Here is an 11,827-nt window from a genome sequence, read left to right on the forward strand (position 1 = left end):
ACAGCAGCCCTAGGAAACTAAGACAGATAGGGTGAGGAAGGGTGGCAAGGAAAGAAACATAGTAGCAGAATTGGAATCCACGCTGGAGGCAGCAGAAAGCAGAAACGGTAATGCAGAAACTACAGTTAGCGATGAGGGAGGCCAACCTTGAGACACTTTCTAAAAAGCGGGACAGAAACCAAGAGATGAAAACAGAGCGTGAGAAAATGATGGCGATCAGGACGCAACAAACGCATATTGAGATTCTTGGAGAAAAGGTCAGAATAAGAGATAACTCGGAATATAATGAATGAAAACTCGCTCGTGTCTACAAGGGAAACAAAAAGATCCAAATATATAGATTGGGAAGGTACGGTGCATTCTGGGGAAAACGAGCAGAGACTTCTACAGAGACTCGTTCGGGAAAACAGCGTGAAATATCCAAATGATGACAACAGTCTGTGCCTCCAGGAAGAAAAGCAACTTTCTTGTAAAAGAACAAACCCAGGTTGGTTTCGATTGTGTCGTACGGGGTGCTAAGTGATAAGGGACACATGTTTACGGTTCTGGGGAAAGACTGAGGCATTTATTAGTGGAAGGTATGCTCCGATCAGCTGAGTGTCCAAGCATGATACCCGCGGGGCTTAGAAAGCTGGGGTATTAGCCCTCGAACCAGTTAAAAAGACAGCGAGCCTAAAGAATTAGTGTAAATATCATGTCCAGACTGAATACGCATGTTAAAAATTACTCTTAAATGACAAATCACATAATGGAAAAACAATGATCTAACTGTGTGACCTAAAGTTTTAAGTCACAGCAACATGGATCGAAAGGCGGATGGGAGCCGAAAGGCAGAAGGGGCTCAGGAAGCCTTGTTTCTGCATCTACTCAGACGATCAGGCAGCTACCTATGAGACTTTTTCATTGTTAAGGTAACTTCTAGTGCAGTTAGAAATGAAATATCTGCTAACCAAAGTCTGGAGAAGACAAAAGCGAAAATTCAGAGTCCATAAGACAAAAGGCAGCAGCTATGAAGATAAACAGAAGACTGAGCCCAGCTTTCTCGTGGAAGTGAGGTGCCCTTCGTTCGGGTCAATGTTAATAATGAATGTAAATGTATGATGTTTTCTTAGTAAAATACCAAAGACTCTCAGATGGGATAAAACGAAAACTAGATGGAACTCCAACTCCGTGACGCTCACCAGAAATAAATTTACAACCCAGTTACGCGAAAAGGTGAAAAATAAAAGATTGGCCAAAGTTACACGAGGCAATTCATGTCAAATGAAAGGAGAGGTAATAATACTTAGAGAAAGAACCACAGGCAAAAATTATGAGATGGGGCAGAAGGTCATTTTTATTGATAAAGAGGACAAGTCAGATAAAGATTTGATGGTCATGATCTTTTATGTCCTACACAGCATTAGACCCAATCAAGGGAAGTGACAACTTAGACAGACATAGAAGGACAAAAACAAAACAAAACAAAACAAAAAAACACCGAGAGACTTAACCACTTCTGTCTTTGACATATTTAAATAGTGCGCTCCCCATGTGAGTGTAGGATCAGAATCATATCATTAATAAGGTTGATTTAATAATTGAACTTTGTTCCCCACAAATAAAAGATTCTCATTTCTTTGCCAGAGCCCATCAAACATTTATGAAAATTGATCATATACTAGGCCATAAAGAAAAATTCAATATAATCCCCAAAGCAGATATAGTGAAAGCCTCATTCTTCGACCACAGTGCAATTAAGCTAGAAATTATAAAAGTTTAAATGAAAAAGCCAACCATTTGAAAAGTAAAAACCACTTGGTAAAAAGCTCTAAGTAAAACCTATATGACAAACTATTTTAAAAAAAAATAACACTGCAAATATCACACATCTAAACATATGGGAAGGTGGTTAAAATGTTACAAGGAGGAAAATTCGTAGCTCATGTGTGAGTTTCTTAAATAAGAAGGGTTGGAAGTCAATGAAGACAAAAAACAGAATTTAATAAATTAGAGAAGAGAAAACAATAGAAATAGAAGATAAATGTATGACTTCGTGTTTTGGAAAGTCTAATAAATTAGGTAAACTTCTAGCAGATCCAACGATAATAAATAGAGAGAAATGAATACACAAAAATAGGAATAAAATTTTTTAAATTAAATTATATTAAGTAAAGCCTTATGATAATAAATTTGAAAATATGAATAAACAGATATTTTTATAGGAAAACACATATAACCAAAACCAATTCAACAAGTAGAAGAAAACCAAAAAAACCTATTACTATAGAGTAAATTGAAAAGGTAGGGGGAGAGATAGCACCTAGAGAAGCGTTCGGTCCTGATACTTTTACTGGCAAATATTCAAATATTTTCAAATATTCTGTTTCAGGACACAGGAAAGATGGAAAACTTCCCCAACTATCTTAAGAATGTAGCATAACCCAAAAACAAAGAGTTGGCAGGTAGCACAAGACTACACACCTGTCTTGCTTAGAAATGTGATAAAAATCCTAAATAAAGCACAGGCAAATTATTCTGGTTGAGACTCTTTGAGCCACAAGAAACAGAAATCTACTCGAAAGAGCTCAGGAAAGGGAGGAGATTCCTCGTAAGGATTCAGAGACCTCAAGGAATGAAGGAGGGAAACACATAGCCTGGCTCTGATGGAGACAGAGGCCATCGGGGCCCATAAATCCCTTCTTCCCTGTTCTCATCAGACAGCTAAGGCCCAAGGACTTTTTGAGTTAACTTTTAAGGTCTTCCAGGGTCCCAAGTCTAAAATGAATAACAGAAGGATATTTCCTTAATATGGTTATGGTGACATCTGCAATGCCTGCCATTCTCTCCAGACCTCTTTCCAGGCATGTGACATAACTTCAACTCAAGTCAAAGTAAAGTCTGCCACTTCTAGTAGAAGCACTTCATGGCTCTAAACTCTTCAATTCTATTTCCCTTGCCTCAATAAGCATGGGAGCGTTTGGTGACATGGAGGTGCCATGCTGAGCCAATCACAACTGTAATTGAGAGAGAGTTGCTGGACCCATAGCTGACTTCATGTGAATAAGAAATAAACCTCTCTCAAGCCAAGAGATTGTGACTTTTTTTTTGGTGTGTTACTGCAGCATAATCTAGCTTATTCTGACTAATTCAATGACAAAGAATATTTATGTCAAGCCAGCGCCAACATCATATTTAATGGTGACATACTGAAAGTTTTCTCCGCAATGTCTAGATTAAGGCAAAGATGCTTAGTATGCCTCTCTCTATAATTTTACATGGTCTGAGAGTTCTAGGTCATGCAATAAGATGAGAAACATAAATTAAAGAACAACAACTAAAAAAGAGACAAATTATCTTTGTGTGTGGATAATATCATGGTTTAATTAAAAACCCAAGGGCAACAAATGAAAAACTATTAAATAATAGGAGAGGTCTGCAAAAACGGTCAGTTATAAAATAAAAACACAAAAAATCAATCAAGGTTTTCTTCCCTCCTTCCTGTTCTTTTTGCTTTCTATTGGTCTGATTGTGGGTTCTTATTTCTTTTTTCCTCTATTGGTTTAAATGTTATGTATTCCATTTCTGCCTATTAGAAGTTATCCTTAAATTTCGATCATGCATAACTGACTTAATACAATGTAAATAAATATTCTCCAACCTCCTCCTAGACAGTAAAAGGTCATAGGGTGATTTAAGTCCCATCGTATCTTCCAATCACCATGTACGATTGTGTAGTATCTTAGTCCATATCATTTTGATCCTATACTTGTCATTATTATTATTATTATTGATTTTTATAGCCAACTCTCCCTTAGATTTTACTCATGTTTTAATATCTTTGGTCATTGTTCACTACATCCTTGACACGGAGCTTGATTTCCTTCTTTCTTAGGCATTCCTATGTCGGTTCTTTCTGCAAAGCTCTATGAGTAGTACAGCTTCTCAGACTTCCTCTGAAATGTCTTTATTTTGCTCTCGCTCTTGAAAGATGATTTAGCTGAAAGACAGCTGAGGTGGTCAGGCATTTTCTTTCATCATCCTGAGGATATTATGATTGCACTGCTTTTGGCCTTCGTTGCTGCCCGTGGGTTTTATTGTGGCATCGTGGTTAAGGTGTATGTTCTGAGGTCCTGGCCCTGCCATTAATCACTGTGTCGTTTCGTGCCCAGTTAGCTACTGCTCACGGTTCTGCTCTGTGGGCTGAGCTCAGCTGGGCAGTTCTCCTGCTGGTCTTGCCTAGGGTCACTCACGTGGCTGCTCTCACCTGGGGTTTAGCTGGGGTGGAGGGCTCAGGGATAGCCTCACTCAAAAGCCTGGCAGTTGGTGCTGGCTATCAGGTGGGTCACCTTGGTTCCTTTCCACCGGAAGCCTACGGCGGGCTTCTTGACACGATGGTGAACATGATCTAAGATTGCAAAAGTGGAGGCTACAAGGCTTCTTAAGGCCTGGTTTTGAAAGCCACACAACAATGTCTCTGCTGTATTCCATTGGTCAAAGCAAGTGTCAAGGCCAATCCAGACTCAAGGTCAGGGAAATAGACTCAGCTCCTCCTTCGTGTCCTCTTGAAGGGAGAAGCAGCAAAATCATATCACAAAAGGGTACGGTCATGCAAAGCGATTCTTTAGGCACCATTATTGTAACAAAAATTACTTAAGCAACACGAAAGAATAAAAATTATTCGAACTTTCTGTACCTTGATTTCCCCGTCTTTAAAATGTGGATAATAATAATACTAAGTGTTGTATTATTAGAATATTCTAGAATATTCTAAGACATTACCATGTTGAACATGATCTCTCCTCCACTCTCTCTCTTCATAATCTACCTCCTTCCAGGTCTTCTCTAAGACCTATGTTTGGACTTTTTCACTGAATTTTATTTGTTTCTATTTTCATTCTATTTCTTTCTCTTTGCAGGCTGCATTCTAGGTAACTTCCTCAGTTCTATCTTCCAGTTCATGAATATTTCTTCAGCTGTGTCTAATGTGATATTCAGACAATGAAATCTGAGTTTCAATGACTGCGTTTTTCATTTTTGAGAAGATCTTCATTTTTCTACAAATCTGCTGCTTCTTTTTTCATGGTGTTTTAAAATTTTTACATGGTGTTTTTAAATTTTTTCTTATGGTTTCTTTTTTTTTATCTTTTAATAATTTAAAGTACATTTGTTTTACAGTCTTTTCTGGACTGTGCTATTAGCTTAGTTTCTTGGTGGTCGAATCCTCTTCCTGTGGTAGATCATTTCATCCTGTGAGGGCCTCGTCACTGATGACTTTGCCCTCTTGTTGGGTCCTCCGTTACGGAAAAGCTTCTGGTTCTTGTTTTCTCCTCCCAACCTCCGGCATCTGGGAGTCTCCTGTTCTTTTTTTTAAGACTGAGTATTTTTGTTTTTCTTAAATTTTCTTGACATCCCTCAGCAGGATGGGGGCGGGGGAGGAGTGTCACCATTAGCTCGGTCTGCTAGGTTACTGGAGTCGAATTAAATAGATTATAAAGGAATCATTTAAAATCAGTAGGGAAAATATGGACTATTGATTCAATGATATTAAGACAACTGCTCGATTACTGGAAAGGAGGTAATTAGCCTTAAAATACACCGTAACTAAAATAAATTGCAGACGGAACAAACACTTAAGCATAAAAGTGAAACAGTAAGAGGCTAGATGAAAAATAATGTGAGCGGGAAAAGCCTGTTTAATTATTCAGCTGGTGGTAAATTCCTCTCGAGGCTTTGAGTACGAAAGAGTTGAAAAGTTATGTGTGTTAAAGAAATATGAAAAAAAATCTAAAAAGCAAGTGTGCGATTAGGAAGATATTTACAAGATACCATAAAAGGTCAACATCCTTCATCTACAAAGAGCTCTCGCTCCTCGAGAAGATAATACCTAATAGGGAATTGGGCAAAGGACACGAATCGGTAAGAAAATAAGAAATACGAATGACTGCGAAGCATATGGAAATAAATTCCTCGAACAGAAAAAGAAATGCACTTTAAAACGAGATGTCCTTTTTACCCGAATAAATTGGCCAAACATTTTTTTTAAAAAGATGAGAGTATCCTGTGCGGCGAGGGAAAAGGGATTCTACATCGCCCTCCTACCTCGGTAGGAATGTTATAGGGTGAATCCCCAGAAGATAGAGCCATGTCCTAATTCTCAGAACCAGTGGATCCGACCTTATTTAGAAAGAGGGTCTCTGGCAATATAATTAAATTAAAAATCTTGAGCTGAGGAGGTCGTCCTGGAGCACAGGACAGTATCCTTGTAAGAGACGCACAGGGCGGAAGACAGACAGAGAAGGAGACACGGTGACCACAGGGGCGGAGAACGGAGTGATGGCGTCACGGATCGAGGAACGTGGGCAGCCAGCGGAAGCTGGAAAACGCAGGAAGGATCCTAACCTGGCATCTTCGGGGGAGCACGGCCCTGCCGCACCTTGGTTTTGCATTTCTAGCCTCCGGGACTGTGAGAGAATACAATTCTGTTATTTGAAGCCACCAAGTTTGGGGTGCCGTGTTACGCAGCCCCGAGGAAACTCATGCCGAGTGTCATCAGAACACTTCCAGAGGGTGGTCAGGCAGTATGCAGAAAACGTGAGCACCTTCCCTAGCACGCATGACTTTCCTCCCAGAAATTACTCAAAATGAATGGTTGAGCACTTGTCAGAGATTTCAAGGATGTTCATTGAAGCCTTCTTTCAGGGAAACGAAGAAAAAAACCTCCATGTTCAATAACCGAGGCTTGGCTAAATAATGCTGGTTTCCCGGGACAATGACAAAGACAGAGAATAGCGGTCCCCCCAGCTGATGGAATGCTTATGACGGGCTCCGCCTGGGATGAACGCGCTCTGCTTCTGTTCCGGGGTCATTCTCTCCACGGGGCTGTAAGGCAGGCACCGGAGGATGGGCCGGCTCAGAGAGTGTGTGGGCCACCTGCCCGAGGTCACACAGCCAAGGGGCCAGGAGTCTGACCCCAAGCCCTGTGCCGTGCACGCCCCCCGCCCCCAACTCAGGTACAGTGATGTCGCACCAGGGAAGGACAGGAGGATGTTGGTGACAGATTGTTAGATGAATAAAGCAGTCGAGCTCGTCCTCATTTTGCAAAACTAAAAAGTGCATTCACCGCGCAGAGAAAACAGGCTGGAAGGATTTGCTATGCTCGCTGATGGGGAGGTTGCCTCTGGAACTGGATGCGGTGATTTTCCTCGTCTACGAGGAACGCGCTTTTGTAATCGTAATACAGAAACACCAAAACCACTTCACGGGCCTGTGCTGCCCACGCCCACGCGGAGTTTGCTCTGGGGGGTTGGAGCGCCGGCCACCCCGCCCCCGCCCCACGCGCCTGACTCCCCTGCCCTTGCTCTCCTCCCAGCGCTGTCTGTACCTTCCCTGCGCCCGCTCCTCTGCGCATCGATTTTTCCATCCTTCAGAGAAGTGCCTGAGGCAAAGGAAAGAGCATCTTTGGATCAATGAGCAGAGCCCTATAGCCAGGGTCAGGGGGGGTCCACGGGGCACTCTGCTTGTCGCTGCCCTGCCCTGGACTGAGGGGGAGGTCAGCTGTGGGGAGGGTGAGACTGGCTGGGCTGCCAAGGTGGTCGCGTGTGTGCGTGTGTGCGTGTGTGCGTGTGTGGTCTGTGGTGTGGGGAGTGGTAGAGGGTAGGTGTGGAATGGATGTGTATGTGTGGAACGGGGAGCGTGGGTGTGGTGTGAGGGCATACATGGGGGAGCCCGTGTGTGGGGTGAGATTGGGGGCATAAGAGGTGCAGGGTGGGGGATGCCGTTGCCACATGCCGGGCACAAGGCTCCTCATCGTCCCCCATCTTGCCTGGAGGAATGGGGAGTGGCCCAAACCCCCTCTGTGAAGCAGTCTCCCATCACCTCACCTCACAGCTCTGTGAGGACACTGCTGGCACCCACCCACCCATCGCCCAGATAGGGGTACCGAGGGCTGTGTGTGAGCTGAAGGAGAAGGGGGAAGGGAGGGAGGGAAGGAGGAAGGAAGGATAACAGGAAGGAGGGAGAGAGGGGGAGAAGGGATGAGAGAGTAGGTGAAGGAGGAGGGGAAAACGGGGAGAAGAAAGAGGGAGAAGGGGGAGGGGGCAGAGGAGAAGGGGAGACACAGGGCATCGCCTGTGGCCCCTCCCAAGCTCTCCCTTCCTTCCCCGACTGCAGACCAGAATCCTGTTTAAGGGACTAGGCATTCACTTATGCTGCAGGCTGGGAGGAGGGGCACAGAGAGGAGACCCCACCCTTGGGAACTCACAATGGGGAGGGGGAGTCAGTGGGTGGGCACTCCTGGGCCTGAGATCTGGCTGGCTGGGTCGGCAGACACCGCACCCCATGACCTTCAGGCCTGTCTGAGCCTCTACTATCCATCACATTAGCCTCTTCCTTCCTGATCTGATTGTCATTTGACCAAACCTCGGTCCCCTCACTCATGGAAACACACCTTCTCTGGGAAGGCCCCCCAGACCAGCTCTCCGGACCCCCACAGCTCCTCCAGGGCCCCAGTGACAAATGTCCTTAAAGATTTTAGTCCACTGTTTACTGTCTGTCTTCTCTCAGCCCAGGCTGTGAGCTCCCAGGAAGTCGAGCGGGGACTGCGGGTCCTCTTGGCTGTGTGTGCAGTGCCCACCCCCTGGCCAGGCACCAAAAAGGGCTCAACATATGTTTGTTGCATGAATGAATGAACCACGAGAACTGCTAAGGAGAGCAATGTGCGGAAGGTGTGTTTTGAAGTTCTGTGAGCATTACTGTATTTGTGTCCGTGTGCACGTGCACTGAGGTGTGCTTATGTGTGCACACGTGTGCACACAGGTGCGTGTGGCGCATTCATGCGCATGTGTGCACAAATGCATGAGTATGAGTACATGGTGGTGTGTATGTCTGCACAATGCATACAGTGCTTACGTGTGTGCATGGACTTGGGCGCTGCATGCGTGCATGCATTTTTATATGCCAGTGTGTACATGTGTGTATTAACCTGTGTGTACATGCACGTGTGTGCACACCTGTGCCAGCCATGCACACTACTTCTTGCACAAGGTTGGAGGACTTGATGTATCTTTCTCTCACATTTGCTCTTTCGCCTTGACCTGCCCACAAGCTACCTTTTCGCTTTTTTGCATCCTTCGACTCTGGCCCCACCCTCCTGGCTTCCCCGGCAGGACATTTCTCTGAGCTCGAATCCTACTCCAGAGCACATCAAGCATGCACTCTCAGCTGGATGCCTTTGCCTAGCTTGGTCTTCTCATCTGTGGAATGGGCACTGAGTTCGTAGCCACACATAAACGGCCGGGCCCGGCACCTGGCATATAGCAAGTGAGCAAAAATTATTACCCACCACGATGCTTCCAACAGTGAGGATGGTGATGACGCTCCTCCGGCGGCCGCAAACCAGGGAGATCCAGAGGACACATCACAGGGTTTAGGAGTCACTGGGAAAGCGAGCGGAAGCAGCGCCCTGCTTGCGGGGGGATGGCTGTAACCCTCCCTCCTGGTCATGGGGCTCCTAGAAAATGCTGTGGCCGAAGGAGTCAGGGGGACAGAGATGTTGAGCCCACTCCTCACCCTGGAGCTTCTTCTCTGGCCCACTGTGGTCAGGGCATGGATTCTCCCACCGCCCACAACAGCTGTCGCTGCCCTCACCACACCCATCACACAGGAGGCACTGCCTGAGATCCAGCCCAAACTCCTCTCCAACCCCAGGCTGCAGGCCCCACACCCTTTGCTCCAGCCCCTCAGGCTGCGGCTCTGCTCCTCTCTCACACCAGGTATGTTTCTGCCCCAGGGCCTTTGCACAGGCCATTCCCTCAGCCTGGCCAGTACTCTGTCCCCTGCTCAGAGAGGCCCTTGTTAATCGTGCTCTCTCAGTACCCCCCAGTCACTCACAATCACACCACTTAGCAACAGCTCAAATTACGCTCACATTTTTGTCTACTAAACTCTTGTCTTTCTCACCATAATGGAAGGCACTCAATAAGATTTGCAGGAAGGCAGGGGACACTGAAGAGTCCTCACAGTCCCATCGGCTTATTACTCACTGGGTGCCCGGGTCCAGCCCCAACTCCAGCCAGCTGGGTGACCTCGGTCCACTTCTCAGATCCCCAGTTTCTGCATCTTTAGAGTGAAGGGCGGCCCAAGGCTCTGAGGGATCCTCACCTTTATTTTAACGGCATCTCCAGCTTTCTACCGAGTCCGGGGCCTCCGGGATCTGCAGCCTCCTGAGCCTGCCCAGCTGACCCACACCCCCGCCTTTACGGGGAGCTCCTTCTCCGTCCCCATGTCACCTCCTCTGGCTTGCCTCCCTGGCCCAGGCTTCTTCCCTAGCTCTGGCTCCACCATATTTTAATCGTCCACCCCTCTGTCTCCCATCTGGCCGTGAGCTCTGAGGGCGCTGGGTTCAGGTTTTTCTCTCTGCAGGTGGGGGTCACCCTGTGGGACAGAGTCCGGGATCTCCCCAGCTAAGACAAAGTCTGGGATGCGTCTTGCAACTCTCCCATCAGTTTGCTCACCCCGGGAAGCCACGCCCTTCTCTGTCCCAAGACCCTTTCGTGCTGTTTGCCGCCCACCAAGAGCACCAGCCAACCCTTGCAGTACTAGTTCATAGCTTCTCCCTGGGATCCGTCCAGAAACCCTCACTTGAGTGCCCCAGCATCAAGTGCTTTTTTTTGTTTGTTAAGATGGGGCTTGGTTTCTGTGTTTACTTCAGCTGTGAGGGTCCCTGGGGTGCCTCCAAGGAGGGGGGCTGCTGAACACTAACTATGTGGGCAACCAGCTTCCCCGTCTTTACGCTTCCCACCCAAGCCCCAGGGGTTGAAAACAATCCACACCCGCCTGAAACCTGACTATGCTGCTGCCGAGCTGGAAAAGCTGGTTCTGGAAAGGAAAGGATTGGGGGAGGGGTCTTCCGAGGGCCCAGCGCCGCTGCCCCAGAGCTGTTCTCATCAGCCAAGTAGCCCTTGGCCTCCCGAGGCTGTCACTTGGAAGTTCCTTCTCTTGGAGCCGAGTTCTTGCTAAGGCCACTTGAGCAAGGACCACTGCAGGGTTGGCGCCGCTCCTGGGAGCCGCTGGGAAGGGAGGGCTCGTGCAGTCCGGTGGGAGGGAAAAGGAGGGACGGGGGCAAAAGTTCTCACGCGCCCAGGGCCCTTAGGGCGCTAGATTAAAGCCAGGCCCAGCTGCAAGACCTGGCCAGGCGCCAGGGCCCCGGAGTTCGGCCTGGTAGGCGTCCAGAGCGCCCGCCGGGCCTGGAGAGGCGAAGGCGGGCAAAAACCAGGGAAGCGGGCCGTCCTGTCGCGGAAGGGCGTGGAGACGCGCGCGAGCCCAGCGATGGCCGGGAGTGGCGTTTCCATCGCGGGTGCCGCCGAGCACGCGCCCAGCTGCCGGCCCCGCGCCCGCGCGTGTGCGCGCCCGGGCGTGCCCAGCCCGCCGCCGGCGGCGCACATTCCCGAGCTGCCTGTGCATGTCTGTTTCTTTCCCTAGAGGTTGCTCACTTTCACTTCTCGGTTCATTTCGGCTTCTGTGCCAGCTCCGTGTGCAAACGTGCGTGTGCCCGCACCCTCCGCGCGATCGCGCCCCGGGCCGCGCGGCGAGGGGGCGGCAGCCCGGCGGCGGGCGCGAAACGGCCCAGCCGCGCTGCGCCCTAGAGGGGCGTGACCCGCCCAGCCCTGCCGCTCGTTCGTTTGGCCCCAGCTCCACCCCAGCCTTCGTTGCCAGGAGAGGTGGGTCTCCCGGTGCCTGTTCTTGTCGCTGCATCCGGGGACAGGCATCCTCCCCCACCCCGCACCCCGGTCTGCCCGCACCGCCTTCTCTCACTTTCAGGGTCTTTAAAAAGCAACAACTCGCTCTC

General features: G+C 48.1%; 1 long non-coding RNA gene across 2 annotated transcripts; it reads right to left on the reverse strand.

Annotated features, from left to right (window-relative positions):
- Positions 1-1,318: 1,318 nt before the first annotated feature.
- Positions 1,319-11,609, reverse strand: LOC120601760 (uncharacterized). Of its 2 annotated transcripts, XR_005652549.1 has the most exons (3): positions 9,323-11,609; positions 7,364-7,417; positions 1,319-7,188 (listed from the first exon to the last, which is right to left on the reverse strand). It is a non-coding gene; the product is annotated as an uncharacterized LOC120601760 (long non-coding RNA). The 2 variants fall into 2 exon arrangements; XR_005652548.1 differs by having other exon boundaries at positions 1,319-7,417.
- Positions 11,610-11,827: the final 218 nt, after the last annotated feature.

Source organism: Pteropus medius, unplaced genomic scaffold, assembly GCF_902729225.1.
Source record: "Pteropus medius unplaced genomic scaffold, Ma_sr-lr_union100, whole genome shotgun sequence".
NCBI lineage: Eukaryota > Metazoa > Chordata > Mammalia > Chiroptera > Pteropodidae > Pteropus > Pteropus medius.